This window comes from Varroa destructor, unplaced genomic scaffold, assembly GCF_002443255.2.
Source record: "Varroa destructor unplaced genomic scaffold, Vdes_3.0 BEIS01000007.1, whole genome shotgun sequence".
NCBI lineage: Eukaryota > Metazoa > Arthropoda > Arachnida > Mesostigmata > Varroidae > Varroa > Varroa destructor.
Genome location: NW_019211460.1, coordinates 24,022,857 through 24,039,678, shown reverse-complemented (window position 1 = coordinate 24,039,678; position 16,822 = coordinate 24,022,857). Strand labels below are relative to the sequence as shown.

The 16,822-nt window shown below is 43.4% G+C and overlaps 1 protein-coding gene across 4 annotated transcripts in view; it reads right to left on the bottom strand.

The window, feature by feature from the left end:
- The window catches only part of LOC111254372 (uncharacterized), a 144,257-nt gene that overhangs the window by 89,108 nt on the left and 38,327 nt on the right, over positions 1-16,822 (bottom strand). For 2 of the 4 annotated variants that reach the window (XR_015317110.1, XR_015317111.1), the window contains exon 2: positions 1,045-16,822. This exon is cut by the window's right edge and continues 36,278 nt beyond it. The exons of 1 other annotated variant lie outside the window; for it this stretch is intronic. The gene's annotated coding sequence lies outside the window, so the exon portion shown is untranslated. The remainder of the gene's footprint in view (positions 1-1,044) is intronic. One more of the 4 variants, XM_086974934.1, reaches the window with a different exon arrangement.

Sequence of the window (16,822 nt, the reverse complement as noted above, 5' to 3'; positions counted from 1 at the left end):
TGGACACGTCTATGCCTCGTCATTTCTTTCTGCATTCGATCGTTATACCTCGAGGCCGATTCTATCCAGATCCATGTTAGTCCTGACAGGTGATGATCCGTCATCGCAGAAAAAATTGTCCTGTACGAAATCGTAGTCGTACTACCCCTGCGGTTGTGGCATGCCCCGGGCGATATAACAGTCGTTCATGAATGTACAGATTAACGTTTCTCAACGTAATCAACTTCTTTCTTTCATCATTACTTGGTGTGGTTGATCTTGCTAGACGATCAAGATTACAATTATCCTGATCTTACTTTCGCCTCCGGCGTACCTTTCATAGAGGATCCGTACTAGCGTTAGCGCCATTCTTCTGTGATAAGTAGACAGACACCTTTTCCATATAGTTGCGTGCATATATGGTTATTACTACCATTATTATTAAAGATTATAAAAATCATTAACTCGCAAAAACGCATTTACGTTACATCGCCGAAAACACATCAAATATAATGAACGCCATGAATAACATTAAAAACAGCGATATACCGTAAAAGATACCCAAAGTATAATGTGGAATGTCCGCCTGACAGTTCGAAAGCAGCGCGAACGGTTGTTGTTATACATTGATGGTTTCTCGCCATGCACGTAGCAACCATTGGTCATTTGTTAAAAAATCAGCTGATAAACTGTAGAACATTGTTTCTACTACTAGAATCGAGACTGTTCGACCACCCGGAGAACAGTTTAGGTATCTGATCGAAGATGGCGATAAATGCAATTTTTACCCGTGTGGTAAAAATTTGTAAAAAAATAAAAACTTTTTTTTTTTTTTAAATGACTATATTCTCAACATTTCTGCTATCGATTATGTTAGTTCTGAAAAATAATGACTACACCAGTAAAAATTATCACCTGCCGTGTGGCGGGCGTTGACCCTTCAACTAATGCATCGTGTGTTCCTTTCGCGTTCCAAAAGATACCGGTTTTTGATAAAAGCAATAGAATCTTGCATAGACATATTTTTCTCTAAAGATCTGACGGTGCTTGCTCGTGCGATAGTACCTGTATGTTGTTGAGCTAATAGGGAACCCCGTCATGGCCGTCGTCTCGCCTCCCCCGCCGCTTATGCTTGCAATGGGTCATACGCTCTCGTTTTCCACGATGTAGAATGTACTTTTTGTAATTACTAGCACAAAGTTACCGCAGAAACTACTATGTCAACTACGTTATTGTTGTAGGGTATTGTTTACAGGGGAGTAGTGGACTGCCGATTGCGTTTACCTAACGTCGGACGTATACTCTGCGGCGTGTTGGTCGATCAACTTACGCGAGAATAAAACTTGTACTACTCGTATAGAACAACGACAATAGCTACATTATTGCGAACATGGTAACAGTTGTTGACAAGGCATCCCGCTGGGCCACAGAACTCCGTCGTCTCGATGAGGTAACGAGTGAGATTCATGATTGCTAAAGCAACGATTCTGATCGCTATAAGCATATCGGTACATTATTCCTACTCGGCCAAATAGAAAATCGCCTACTTTCTACAGAGGCCTATTTATCTTTGTCGATTTAAATTGCTACATTCTACTTGTGTGGTGCGTACCAATACAGCTTATTGGAGCACAATCAATTTAAAGAAGTTTTACGTTTGGAGAGAGCTATACCTTCATTCATACATGCCTTCTTATAGTTCTTAGAGATAAGCAAGGTATCACCGTCGTGTATAACGTGTGATTCTCCTACGAGCACAATATAGAAACACAAGTTGGTGAGCGCTGTTTAAAATGACATTGGCCGGCAGTAGCAGTGGCAGCAGAAGGAGCAACGCCTTGTCGTTAATGCGACTCAGCGTATTTCGAACAAATGCGAACCATTTTGCCGGTCTACCGGCGCCAACCGCTTCAACCTGAAATTTATCCTCGATAATCAGTAGCCGTGACGTGACAAAAATTCGAAACTTTATTCACTCTTACCATAAATGAGGTAGGCGGACGCCGTGGTATCCAGGCGTTTTACATCTGAATACCGTCGCGTTGCTGGAATCAATGTGTCAAGGTATCATTGCGTTTGCACGTCATCGTTCCGTGCCGGACAGCGCGCGCCGCAGTATGTAGTCGCTTCTCCGAACCTCTACACAACGCGCGCAGCGTTGGAAACGAGCGACGTAACACATGGCACGGGGAGAAATGTGCCATGTTTTGTTCGTTCCATGCCGTTGCACGTCTAAGGCGTTAGAGCTGCTATCACCGCTGCCGGTATTTCTGTTAGCTTTAACGTCAGACGGGGCGGCGATAGTAATAATCTTGTGATACGAAGATGTTAAAACGTTTTTCTACAGTAGAAGTAGCAGTTGCTGTTGTTGTTTATAGTTAACGTCACAGTTACGTGCAGCCATTGCCTCGTCTTCACTGTTAATCGTTTATCGTGCCATTATTGTTATTTTTTTACAAAAGTTGGGTATCGTTAATGTTGTATCTTTGACACTAATGTTTAACTATAACCACGCGGCAGAATGCACAGCATCAGAAGGGACGAGTACCTTATAGGCTAGCGCGTACAAACTTGTTCAGTCAGCAACTTGATTAAGATGCCGATGAACCGGTGCCAACAGGCCGGTCGGAAGTTTGGTGAGCTAGGACAAGCCTGTCTCTGACTGGCCACTGATGGTCTTCGACGTCGATTACCATTGTCAGAAGCTATGAGTTAGGGTAAGAAGGATAAAAAAAAAAAAAGGAACAGTGCTCGAGAACGACCGCACACAAAGAGGATTCATTAAAGTGATGTAAGCCATTGAAACTGCAGCACTCGTTTCAGGTGATCGCCTATCACAATGATATCGAGATGCCAGAGAGAGACAAGAAAGCCGGCATTACAACAACAACGCAGAAACATATACACACATGCACGTATCAGAAAACACGGCGGAACGTAACTTGGAATGATAGGCTTTCGTCTTTTTGCATCTGGCAGCATGAAGATGCTTAACAGTGGTCGACTGGCGATATATATGTTCTTTAGTGCGTTGTTTTGTGATTTAGAAAAACCTTTTGAAGCCATTCAACCAATAGCACTAGTAATACGATTATGATTGTTCTGTTGGAGTAGAACGTTCCATCGAGTCATCTTGGGACGATATAGTCAGTGGAAATACGTTACGATACCTAGACACAAACGAAGAAACGACCTATCAAACAGCAGCCATGATATTACGTTACACATTGATATCCAATAAGGCAAACAAACCGAGAGGAACGTAAAATCTTTCAATTGGGAAAATTTGTGTTAGTCCAAATCCAGAAACGGCGAAATTTAGCTATTTACATCGTACGGAAGATCATGTGATGCCCATCACGGCTGTGCATGATGGCCTGCGTCAGCATAACGCCGGTCGTGGCACTTATTTTACTCGAACCTCCTGTCGCAGTGTTCACATACATATGTATATATACGAGGTGTATACGACTATTATGACGACTGCGAAAAGCGGTTTCAAAGACCTTATCACAAATCGGCAATTGGCCTAGTCTGGTTTTTAAATAGAAAAAAACTCTACCGATTTTAGAGTTAATGATGTCCGCCAGATGAGTCCCTTTTAGCCCATACATTTTATACATGACATTACGCTTTTTTAAGCCACAAATTATTTAGTGAAGAAGCACGAATAACGCTCGACTAATAGATATGTATATGTACGTCACAACAATATAGCTGCGCCCCCTATAGCGCTTGTTTTATTTCATAGTGAGGGAATTGCACCTAAAAGGTGAGCAACAGCAAAATACGTACAGCGTTCACGTTAAAGTCTCCTCTCTAGAGGGGGCGTGGCAATCGCAAGCTGAAACTGCAACCAAAACATTGACGTTCGTGCTACTTCTGCTATAACGCGACACAGATCCTGGCCTGTGACGCGTCTGCTGCGTATTCAGAGCCGCCGTAAGCCGTCATATCATTATTAGCACGCTAAGTACATAGCGATCGAGACAAACCAGACTACCGCCATTGCGGAACTAGAACCACTGGCACAAGCGAACATAGAAAATATATGTCCCATAAAGTTCTCAATCGGAAATCGATAATTTTGTAAATTATTCGAATTTTACATTTCAGCTTATTTAACGGGTACGCGTAATACACACAACTATTACGTTCCCTGCTTTGGAACATATTCGAAATTGATTACTGCAATAAAGACAGGCCATTGCCAGGTACTCGGTGCTGAGGACTTCTGGCTCGATCTACAAAAAGAAAGCTAATGTTCATGAGAAAATATAAACGACCCCGAATCATTGGCACGTATCATATTAGCTTCTACATAGGTATAACATAAGGCATAGAGTGCTTAGTGGATTTTAGCTTTTTACGCAAGAGCTTAATGAAGAAGAAAAACGGTAGAAGATATAACAGTGTTGAACATTGTTACTATCGAACGAAAAGAATTGGCAGTCGATTCTTGACGCAGCGGATTCTGTATAACTGTTTGCAATTGGTTACAGATGCATTGAATCAGTCAGTTGTCGCGATTGCCTCCTTCCATGAAGGCCATGCGTGTCCCTACCCATGTTGCGTGTTACTCTGAGACTTTCGACAAAATCCAGTAGTCTACAAATAGACTATGGGATTGGAACCTTACTAATATATATGTATATCTATAGTGTAGGAGACGATATGGGAGAGAGAAAAAAAAAAAGCTGAAAACAGGGCGTTTACCGGCTAGTAGCTACATGGGCATACGGATCACGCTACAACTATTTGCAGTACTTGGTGCAAATTTGAGGCTTCCTACAGTCATGACTACTGTTTATATAGCAGTATGATTATAGCTCGAGCGCAACGTTAAGACCAAATCCATGGGAAACAAGTGCGTTTTCTGTTATTTTGACTGCAAAAATCACAAGAACGTCACCATTTCGTGCGTATAGTCATCACCGTCATTGGATGTGATAGTACACGATACAATGTTGCATCGTACGTAGCTGGCAGGGTTGAAACGCTACAAGGCGGCAAGGCGAAACATATTATTCCGTTGATCATTTCTCTTTGAAGTTGGAATTGGTGAATTATTATAGTGACGAGAACAAACAATTGATAATATTTTTATTGCACACGAAAATCATTGTGACGTTACACGTTTGCATAGAATAATTGTACTTATTATTGATAACAGCTAGGTAGTTTCCAACATGTAGTAATTATATCGTAAAATTGATACTTCTTATATTTACTTATCTATCTATACTAAACACCCATAAGTTCGTACCTGCTAGTTAGTCCAAAATGATTGAGAATTTCATGTCGCCCTTTCACAGCCAAATTTAGCGATGACATTATTCTACGCTTGCAACCGATCTACATCTCGACGATAGCAGTTGGGATCCCACCTAGGGCTCCCTTAAACTCTGATCTAAATAAACGTGACACACAGAAGTGACTCTCGTGGTGATGGCGCGTCCCAGAATCACCAGTGCCGCGTTTATTGTTGTCGTTGTCGCCATCTTGGTTTCTTGAATAACGCGCGGGCGATAAAAGAAGCTCTGTGGCTAAATGGTCTCATCACTGCACTACGATTTATGTGGACACCCTGTTGTTTTGTTTGTGTGTAAGGGATGAGCAATTGTGTGTGTGTGTGTGTGTGTGTGTCATACATTCGTTTATGCTGGGCCACAAAAATGTCATGAACGGTGGCTCCACGGAGACATCTAGGCAAACACACAGAATGACTTCAATCGGTCGTTGTTTGAGCAGCGGGATAGTTGAAGAAAAGGCCAATGAGAAAGCTTCAACAACCAGCCGCATATAACGATAACAGCGGCACAACCCAATTTCGAGATAGTGAAATGGGCTGATTTGACACTTGGCCGCTGTCCTAGCCGCTGGCGTCCGTTGTAGCTCTGTATTGTTCCAATGCCCTGTAGTAACAGCAGTGTAATCCTGGATCAACGATGACCAGATACAGACAGCAGGATAACCCGACAATTGATTATGAGACGTTAATAACAACTGCTTGTTGAGAGTACCGTGATTCCGTTCAGTCCTAGAATCAGCAGTAGTGGCGGCAGCAGCAGCCAAGTCCAGTATGAGAACAACTTATGCTGATAAGGTGAAAGTGTCTAATTGTACGTTTAGCTGAAATTGATGGCACCGTGTCCATTTAACGGGGCTTAAAATGACGGCACACAAAGTGTAGCTTCTATGAGCTGTGCATCGAGTGTCTGGCCCAATATTCCGATTGAGCATCTACTTAAATGCTTTCCCCTATTCAATAGCCGTTTCTTCATTATATTTACTCTATATGAGGTAGTGTGTCATATTATATATTCGTCGACAGCTAAATGGTCTCCCTGTCATCGTGTATACGTGTCAATTCAGTAAGGTGAAATTATGTTCGCCACTTCATTTGATGCCTCAATAACGAATGGTGCAATAGCAGCTGAGTTGAAAGTTGCTTTATGTATGTATGTATGTATGTATGTGTACGTTGAAACGTTTGAAGGAAAAGTTAGGAAAAATCTTTTATTCCAAATGTGATCTACCAGTTAATGTCTTGCTTGCCACGTTTCGAGAGACGTTCCAACAACGTCCGGTCTGAATCGTATCAGCATGTTCAACACGTCCACCTACTTTACGAGTTGCCCTATAATTACTAACACTCGAATAAACTCTATGATGTTTGTTTTCAGATGGCGGAGTAACTCCACAGGCGACATCTACAATACGCGCTTAGTTTGTGCATCGATAAAAAGGTAAAGCCCAAGTTCGAATATTTTATGCAGGTCAATCTAAGAAAAACTAATAACCTCAATTGGAACCACTTTGAACACGTATGTATGAAATTTCGTTTTACTATTCCCTTGATCGGCGCGTTAATTGTTCGTTGGCAACATCCCAGAAGCAATGGGTAGCTTTAAGGGATGGTGCCCACTATATACTTCCAAACAGGTCCGCGAAACGGTTAGTGGATATCGTCAAAATTCTACCTTGTACAATTGACGTGCGCACCAATCCCCTATAGCTACTTGCCAGCCCATTTAAATAGGACCGACGTAGTCTTTTTTCTATCTTCATACATGTGTACATCCAATGGTAGCTGTACGTAGAAAATACAAAATACGTTTTTGAGCACACAGAAGGCAGCTAGAAGCGTTTGTATATCTGAACGCGTCATAGTACAGCATCCACAACGGTAGCGCGCAGAAACGCGACTGATTAACGACCTACCGCCTTTTGGCAAACCACCAAAGCAGAAATGGTGGCTTGTCGAAGTAAAGTTTTCGACGATTATAAGAAAAAAAACAAAAATAGTAGCGCCTACTTCAGTAGCCCGAATAAACCGAAGTCCAAAGGGGTAGAACAACAAAGGAAGAGATCGAAAGCGGTGACTTGCAGAGAACTTTACCTAAAGCAGCCATTTTTGTCGTCGGCCATAAACAGTTTACATTCTGAGCTAAATTTCGAACGAATAAACGTTACAACTATCTACTGTTTACTTCGGCAAAGCGGGTCTCAATAGATTCTGTAGCGAAACACGATTACCAACAATAACAACAATACCAATAGAGCATCGTATTATACATTAAAAGTCGCATATTGGCGGCGCAATGAAGTAACATATCCAGAAATTTAAAGACGACTGACCATTGTCTTTTGGTTGTACCTGGTCGCATGTCACATAAAGACCTTCGAACGAGTAAAGGGTAAGCATCGAGGAAGCTTGAAAGCCACGTCATACCGTGCTCAACCACTCTGGGTAAGTTTGAGTCATCTCGAACAATCTAGCTTTGCTTGTAAATCCTTATAGTTTTTTTTTGTTCTATTACTCTATGGCGTATTTCAGTCGATTTTTGACGAGCGGCACAGAATCGAGTATGCAAGCGTAAACGGGACAGTCGATGACGGGCTTGATATACCCCGACTGCAGGAATTTTTTTACGAAGCAGCATCCCGAGATATCTACGTACTATACTACCATTAGCATTGCAGCGACCACAGCCATTGTTCGAGACGATTCTTTTTGTTCTTTCGAATCATACAAACACGTGCAAAACAATTATTGTACCGGTTGGCAACCGACAATTGGGCGGCCCCATTGGGCTAGTACGATTGTTTTTCTACTCTCGGACAACTTGAGTCCTTCTGCTGTTTGGCTGAATCAATGTTGCAGATACGATAATAATTATAAGCGATAAAATAGAAATGTGCAGTGGTAAATGTGCTCCATAATTGTCACAGTCATCGAGCTGCTGCGGCGCCAATAGTAAGCGCAAAACCAATGAGTTACTTGTGTTTCTGGCTGATTACAGCGAATGGTGCCACGTTGCTAGGGCTGATTGACGGGCTGCGTGACTTTACAGAATCGATCAGAACGAAGTCGAGGATATCCGATGATATTGTTGGGCCTTAGCTGACGGCAATCATAGTCGCTTGTTTCCAGCTGAGTACTGTCGAGTCCTGAACATATATTTTGTAATAGCACCTGCAGATTCACATAGAGAACAAAGAAAACTACTACCTGTAATTCTTAGCTAGCGAGAAATGGGTGCGACTCGAGGTCGTCAAACCTAGACCTGCGTTTCGTGCATCATAACTCGATTGTTGGTAAACGCTACCGCTATCGTCTATCAAAAATGGGAAAGCTACGAAAGATTATTGTTGAAGTACGTCTATATTACCTCATATGTTTAGAACCAGTAACATGGTGGTTAAGTGACGGAAGCAAAGGAAAAGACAACTCTGTCTCAATACCGACACCATCGAGACGGGGCTGTGTTTTTTAATGACAAGCAAAACTTGCAGTAAAAGACGTATACGCAAGGGTTAGTGGCCCATTTGGGAGCTATTAGACACTTATATTAAATTAATGCTTAAGGCCGGGATTTTGCTTTTTCACGCTAGATTGTTAAGTACCTTTGTAAATAGCAAAAGTTATTGGATACCGGCTTTGGTTGCCTCTAGTCTTGTAGTGCGTACCGTTACGACTCGGTGGGAGGCTCTAAAACAGTACGCAAAGATGCTATCCATGGATGCTTTTGTCTATGGGATCATTCTAGCTTAGCTTAGCACCTTAACTTGGAGGTATGGAAATCTGCTCCACCTGAACCAGAGCGTCCAACTTTACTACCTTACACCGCTCGTCCTACGTATGTTCAACGCAAACAGATTCGTTGTCTTTCTATTTGTCCGTTTTTATCCTATCAGTAAACTGAACTAAACGTGTACACAGAGCGGTTTAAAATTTTTTTCGGCATGATGCGGCATCATGTACTGCAGTGCCAAAACTCACAAGCAGCCTTACAAAGACTTCCAGTACCTACATGTCTTCTTACGCAAAGCCCAGAAACGACGTTATGGGATCGATAGTATCGATGATCCGTTAAATATCATCACTGGCCGTTGCATTACAATCCTTTGTTGAACATAGGCGTTATAATATATATACATCAACACTCTATATTATTAATGATAGCTATCAGAAAAGATGCAATAAATAAAGAATCAATACGAGCCGACAATAATGATACACAGAAGAGGCGCAGAACAACGTCAGCCATTCTGTCCAACTACTGCTAAACGTTGATAGGGAAGATCCAGAGAAATTTTACTTTACGTCTATGATCTGCTGCCATGGACCGCGTTTATGTGTCGGCCGAAACGCATTGCGAGCTGCGGGTCATTTCGTCACTTAGATTCGTTTTCTCACGGCGATATTCAGCAACATCAGGGTTTCAGGCAGCACCACCGCTTGGAAGTTGGAATACCGTTATCATGGCTATTGTCGTAAGCAAACGTGTTCACTTCTGGTGGCAGAATAGCATGCCTCTTCTGTGCGTGCGATGGGCGAGCAAAACGACACGAAATTGTGAAGCTCATCTATTGGGTGACACGATGCTTGCGGAATAGAGCTTTGATACCCGTGCTTTGTCTATGCGCATATATTTCAAACGGATCCCTCTTGTCTAAACTAGACAACCTTGTAGTGATGGCAATATTGACACTGATCCACAAGAAACTTTAGGGGCTCTTTCTGTTCTCCTTTTCATAATGCGAGTCCTTTTTTACAGCAGTACCCTTGCAATTACTGGTGAATCCTTGGAATGTTTTAAAGGAACATTAGCCTTTGCGTCAATGTATACAGTTACAACATTTCAATGACAATTGTTAGCGATAATGTTGAACTTGTGGGCCGCCATATTGCCGTGCGTGAACAATAGAATTTGAGCCTTTTCTCATCCATTACATTTTCAACTTATAATGTCAATACAATATTCATAATCCTATTACAGTGACATCACATAATTCGCCATCTTTTCCCATGCCCAACGCTTGAGCTAATTGTCGATACCCGAGAAGATCGCCTGTTTGCGTATGATCAGCTATCAGTCGTTCCTTGATACACTTCGTGCAGCAGCCTTTGCAATACACAGTGTAGTCAGATCTGAAAGTGCTCAGATATTTTACAATGGGATCAGTGTCAGCATGATACGACTATCAGCAATCGCGTGGACACTCGCGGTGTTCGGTGTCTACTGCGGACACAGGAGGCAAAGATACGAACCAAACCTTCTCGAGCCCCGTCACGGGCCCCTCTTTCTGATGGCAAATGCTAACCAGCGGGTACCAGCTCGGAACTAGACGTAACCGGAAATAATCACGAGACCATATAAAGCCAACTCGTACGGGGGTCAATCGGAACGGCAGAAGGCTGCGTATGTATAAATACCAACAAGGGACGTGTCCATAGTTAGTCGCCGCCATAGCGGCTTGGTAAGGTATTCACCACCGGCGATATATGCTTGTTTTTATTGACCCGTGATTACTGATGCTGCTGCCGTGACTGGCGTCATGCCGCCCCTTCCGTAGCTGCCTAATCATGCTTCGTTTCAGGAAGGCGGGAGGTAAAAAAGAAGGGACTAACAGGTAATTTTTACTTAATTTCAATACAGAGGGAACGGACAGCGATGATGGAGGATGGGAGGTCGCTTGATATGCCGGCGACATACACCACATAGAGAAATAGTAATGCTAAAAATAGTGGTGCCGTTTCTGACGGCGATCATTGTGCATCGGCAGTAATGTTGCCGGTGATCATTCTATTCCGCCGCTAGTATTCAACGACGATACTACAAAGCGCAGGCAGTGCTCGGGCAAAGGGCCGAATACATAACTGAATTTTGTACCCGACTAGCCTTATTTTGACTCTAACCGACAATGAAAAAAATATAACGATGCATCATTGGTCTTGCGCTGCCTACTGTTGGCTGCTGCCGCGTTGCATGTCAGGCCGAATTGCGTATTGCCGTACAGGTGCTCGAGCTAAAATACGGCTGCTATTATTGCTAACGATGCTGCGAATCCACTTAAAAATGAAACCGCTGATTCTCTCTATCACTCTCACTCGTTTTGTTTCTCATTCGAGTAGTTGTCTTTCCATATCACATTGCACAGAAAACCTCTACCTTGTCCAGTCACTCCCACGCGTTATCCGTCTGCTGTGTACGTGTGCGTTGCAAAGAGGAAGAAAAAGCCAAAGGTTGATTAGCGGCTGTTTCGACTGCCGCCGCTGCTGCTCGAAGGGTTGTATCGATACAGCGAACAAGGGCGGGATCGGATGGCATTGGGTCGCCTCGTACTTCGAATACGCGCGTTAGTGCCCGTTGCTGGGTTGTCCAGAAATGTCAAAGGTCTTCTGGCCTCGCCGGTTGATTGGCAATCCGCCAGCTAGAGTTTGGTATCGACATCGTGGCAAGCACAAAAACAACAACTTCCGTGGGCGAGAACATGGGCGACACGACCGTGTAACGGTGCAGCGACACGCTGTATGCGCAACACATCGTAGAGACTCCGATGCGTGTGAACGCAAGTGATGACCAGGTAGCGGTGGCTCTCGGTCGCCTTCTCTCTTTGTTACCGTTGTCTGCGGCAGCACTACCGCGGTAACAGACACATGACTAGACTTTATTTGTGCGTAATTGTTGGGGGTGGCAGCTGATGAAACTAGTCATGGTCCTGACTGCGGTGGGGCCAATATCAAACTGAAGACCTCCAAAGTAAAGTGAGAGAGAGAGAGAGAGAGAGAGAGAGAGTACCAAGTAGTGTCAGGAAATACTGCGTGCATTGCTCAGATCGGTCAAGCGGCGGCTAGAAACGTGTAGCGACCGGATAGTTGTTAAGGGTTCATAGGCGACAGGAATGACCCGTTATGCCGAATACCGCTCGCTCAATCGTACGCAGGAAAAAAGTAATTCAGTAACACATTGCTATCTGGCAAGCAACTGTGCGATAACCGAATGCAGCGAGGAGGGCTTATATGTGGAGGCGAAGCGTATGGTGTTGTCTTTCTCAACACTAATTATAGCTTGTTAATACTGTAGTATACAGAGTAAATACGGGAACGGCTATAGCCTGTCAAGAGGTCCTGAGTGCCGCTCTCGTTGCTTCAGGAGTATTTAACATGGGTTAAGGGTTCACAAGGAACAAAAGCGACCGTCAGTACAGAGAAAGAAGGTCTGTTATATATATCTGCATATTTGGGGCCCGTATTCTCGCTGTTTCTTGTGGTTTTGGTTGTCAATCAATCATCCGGATACAAAACCTAATCCAATCGTCGTTTGCTTTTAATCCAATTTGCTTTTAATATAACAATCACTAGTTTTTGTGCTGATCCATCTCGTTCGGACCCTATAGTTAAATTATATGCATATGTACATTTCCAGTTTCCCTGTACTCATGAACGGTTCTGATCATTCAGTATTCTTAGATTAGCTCAGGCCGTATATTTAAAAGGATAAAGGAAACAGAGCGAGTCTGATTATAGTTGGTGTAGCGTGGGTTATTAATAGTAGGAATAATTACTCCGCGGTATAGTCGAACCTAAAGGTCGCGTGCGTTTCATGAAATAAGTTGTTACTCGACATTTTTATTTTATGACGCGGTTTATGTGAAACGCACGTGAATCTTCTGCACAAAGCCCTTCAAAGAAGGTCGACTTTCGTTCACTTCCGTGCATCCAATAAAATGCGGAATTAACTGATCCATAAATTTTATAGTTATTATCAAACATGTCCGTGTAGAAAATTTGGGGGGTAAAAGACTACATCCGATTGATTGTTACGGTGTGAATAATGTTAGGGTTAGGATATGAAAAAAACCTTTCAGATTACGACATACCTCTTCGTATATATGCTACTACATAATAGAACATATATAATACCAAATTAACAGTGTTACAAAACTACGTTGTTTGTTTTTATGCTCAAAATATTGTTAGCTAGTAAAGTGCGACCTACATTTAGGTATATGTACGAATATATCTAGACATGTTTAATTTTATCATTGTTGAAACATCTACAGTGATCTGACGGAAAACGAATAGTGAAACGGCCACGTTTCCATTGAATGGGTAAACTGCGGGCTGACGTCCCATAATCAGCAGGTTCGGCCCGTCTGCAGAAAAAGAGTAGGCGCTTAGAGACATGTTATCGAAGTGACGGCAACAATTGGTCTTGAGGTGGTGTTCTAACTTCCGGTTGGCAACAGTGAGATTAGCGCGAGAATTCTAGCGAAGGTCTAGATAAGGTGGAATATAAGATAAATATTGACCCGCAAATGGCCATATGGCTATTTTTGGGCAGTATCAATCACGTGGACGGTTATCCGCATACCCGACAGAAACGGGGCTCTGTTTATTTTTAGTTTACACAAACCTACTTATCGGCTTTAAAAGACGCAACCCGTACAGAGTCTGCGCACAAGATACGTTCGCTTTTACATAGCAGTTATTAGGTCCTTTAGCTATAACTCGGTAAAGCGCAGGATTGGGGTGATATTTCGCTCGATGATATTGGGGTGATATTTGCGGCTGTGTATTATATTGACAATTACCAGGATCCTCAGTACAAACTAGAGGCTCTATCCGTGCTCGGCAAAACGGTGATTTACACAATTAACTTTAACGAGTCCGGATAATTTACGAAACACTTTTTAAATGACCCTAACTTAACTTTTTTGTTCAAAACATAATCAAATAATTAAATATTGAAGATCTTAACAAAGAAGCATCGTAACACACTGTCTATAGACTTATTCAGGGGAAGATTGAACATCGACAGAAAAAAGCAGCGGCAGTAGTGACAATGAACTCGCAACTAACGCAGTAGCAATCATAAATCGCCTGCATTTCACGCTTTCATGGTACCAACGTCCGCGATCATCTGCCGGTGCCAATACGACAACGCGTAAGAGGTTTGTGATGACTTATCTTTGATCGAACCTCTGGGGTTAGTTTAGTTTGGGGATAGTTCTGGGGTTGTTTATTTTGTGGAACCAAAAATCTCATTGTTGTTAGATGCGATATTGCTAGCCATCTAAAGTGCATATTGTTTGGAACACTAACTTGTTACCATGATCATCATCGGGCATCCGCAATGCGATAAATATCATAATACAAATGATAACAATGAATTAATTTTATCCACCTGTCACTTAACGGAACGAGATATATGTATGTATAAATAGCGGTCGTCTGCACCATGTGATTACTTATTGCATAACAAACTGCCATGGCGTTACAGCAGCGTATGGCCGTCGTGCTCATCTGTAAAACAGCCGTAACCTCTCTCTGACTTTCGCCGCTTCGTCTTTGTTCACTTCCTTTAACTTTATTGCCATTTAACAGAACCCTCTTCCGTCTAAGTCCGCGGCCCCACCAACTCCCTTGAGCGAAATTTTCCTTTGGCTAAGCTTATGCTTTTTGCTTGCCATTAATAATAGCAAATCGTCATTTTTAGTCATAACCACATCTCCGTCCTTTATATAAATCTAAAGATGTGAGGAGTCAATCATCCGGCCAGCCATCGGCCAGACAGTCTGCCAGTCATTGAGTTAGCTCACATACATGCGTGTGGGTGTCGATACTAATGGCAACTGGGCATTCGTCGGAGTCATCGTAATCGCTTTTCAACTTGTCAAAGCAATAGCTTGATCCAATTGTAGAATGGCAGAAGTATTGGTAATCTGCCCGCGGTAACCTGTTGTTCGTGATTCTTTCAAGTTCGTTCCTTCTTTATGTTCTCTATTGGCTTATTTGCAAACACCGTTAGTGTCATTAGCTGCGTATTCAGCCGGACTCGTTTCATCATCGAGCTTGTTTACCGCGTATCAACATGCCGCGTTGACAATCAGCTGGTGGTCGTTTCTCATTCATTCATTCATTCATTCATTATTGAGCCCATCGTTACCACCATGGTCAGCAGTCACCGCAGCAGAAGTACTACCTTTGCTGCGGTTACTACTAATGGTAATATCACTTTCACTGTTATAATCATCATCATCGTCAGCAGCAGCCGCCGTGACAGGATCATGACGACGGATTATTAGCTTCATTGAACGGTGCTTGCTTCAACTCCCCTTCCTTTTTACTCAGTCCATGGCTTCCTCCACCTCATGGTCCCTTGTCATGACCGATGATGATGATGATGATGATTCTCAACTGTCTACTTGACGGGAAAGTTGTTTATTTTAAGTTGGGCTGACTTGGCTTGCTAAAGAGCCTGTTCGTCAGCTGATTCCGTTTTTTATCCGGCCGCTTCAATACCGGTACAGCGATGTCTACGTAAACCGCAGGAGCAATAAAAGCGACAATTGCCACCCGTCCACCCACTCACTATCGGAACAGAGCTATGGCGATAGACGTACCAAAGTATCTGCGACAATCTGCGTCACGATTGCGGGCAACAGCAGATGAAATAGCAACGGCAGTAGCTGCTGGACTGCGCAAACTCAATACGCTGGATAAATGTCACGTCGTGCCAACGTCATGTAACGTACCTTTGCATCTGTTAGTGACGTCGGGTGGGTGCCTTTTTCTAGCATCCCCTCCCGCTTCTTTTGCTAAGCTGATTTGCACACAAAAATGAAACGAAAAAAAAAAATAGAAACGTAAGATCGAAGACGATCTTCAAAACTTTGAACAAACGAACAAGGAAAAATAAAAAATGCCAATTCGTTTTGGGCGGTAGACGAATGGCGGGAGGGAGGAGGGTTGAGGCAAAAAGGATAGATAAAAGCTCCGAGATGCAGCTGCGGACCGCTGGCCGCGTTGAAGATGTCATATCGTCTCATGCGGCGGCGATGGTCGCTACCAGCCTATTGCGGCGGTTGCCAGTTGGCGAGTGCTAGACCAGGTCCGTCTCCTACCACCAGGTCTAAGTGCGCGATGCAGCCACAGTCGTTCTGGTTAATCAGGGGTGCGCGCATGCCGTCAACGCAGCTGGCAACGGCTGTTGGCGCAGCGGTAGCCGCAAGTAGCGACTGTGGTGGCAACGGCTGGTTCATTTCGCTGGATAGTGGCCGTCTCGCGATGACCGGCAACATCATTGGACTACTTTTCTATATGTACGTTGCGCTGCTGTTTACTGCAGAGAATAATGCGCTGAGTCACAAGTGGAAAGCTTGTTGTTTGTCAGTCGTGATGAAGCATCCTGCGCGAGGAGATCCTGAATCTCCTCTGGAACAAGACAGTAATACAACTAGCAGACGTTTGCGCAGCGCCTAGTGTCGCGAAGAGCCCACGAAGCAGCGAATTCGGCGAAAGCGACAACCATGAGGGGAGGAGATCACACATAATAGATACAGGCCGGTGGACTTATGATATAAACTTACATTACCGTAGTAGTAGCAACAACGGCGACATCGATAATTGCAACAATTGAGCGGGTCTATAACAGTGAGAACGAGAAACAGTAAAGGAGTGCCAATGGCGAATTGACTAGCGTCAGCTATGGACAGGTATCAACCGGCGGTAATACCGCATTAGGCTTGGCATTAGGGTAACAATAACTCT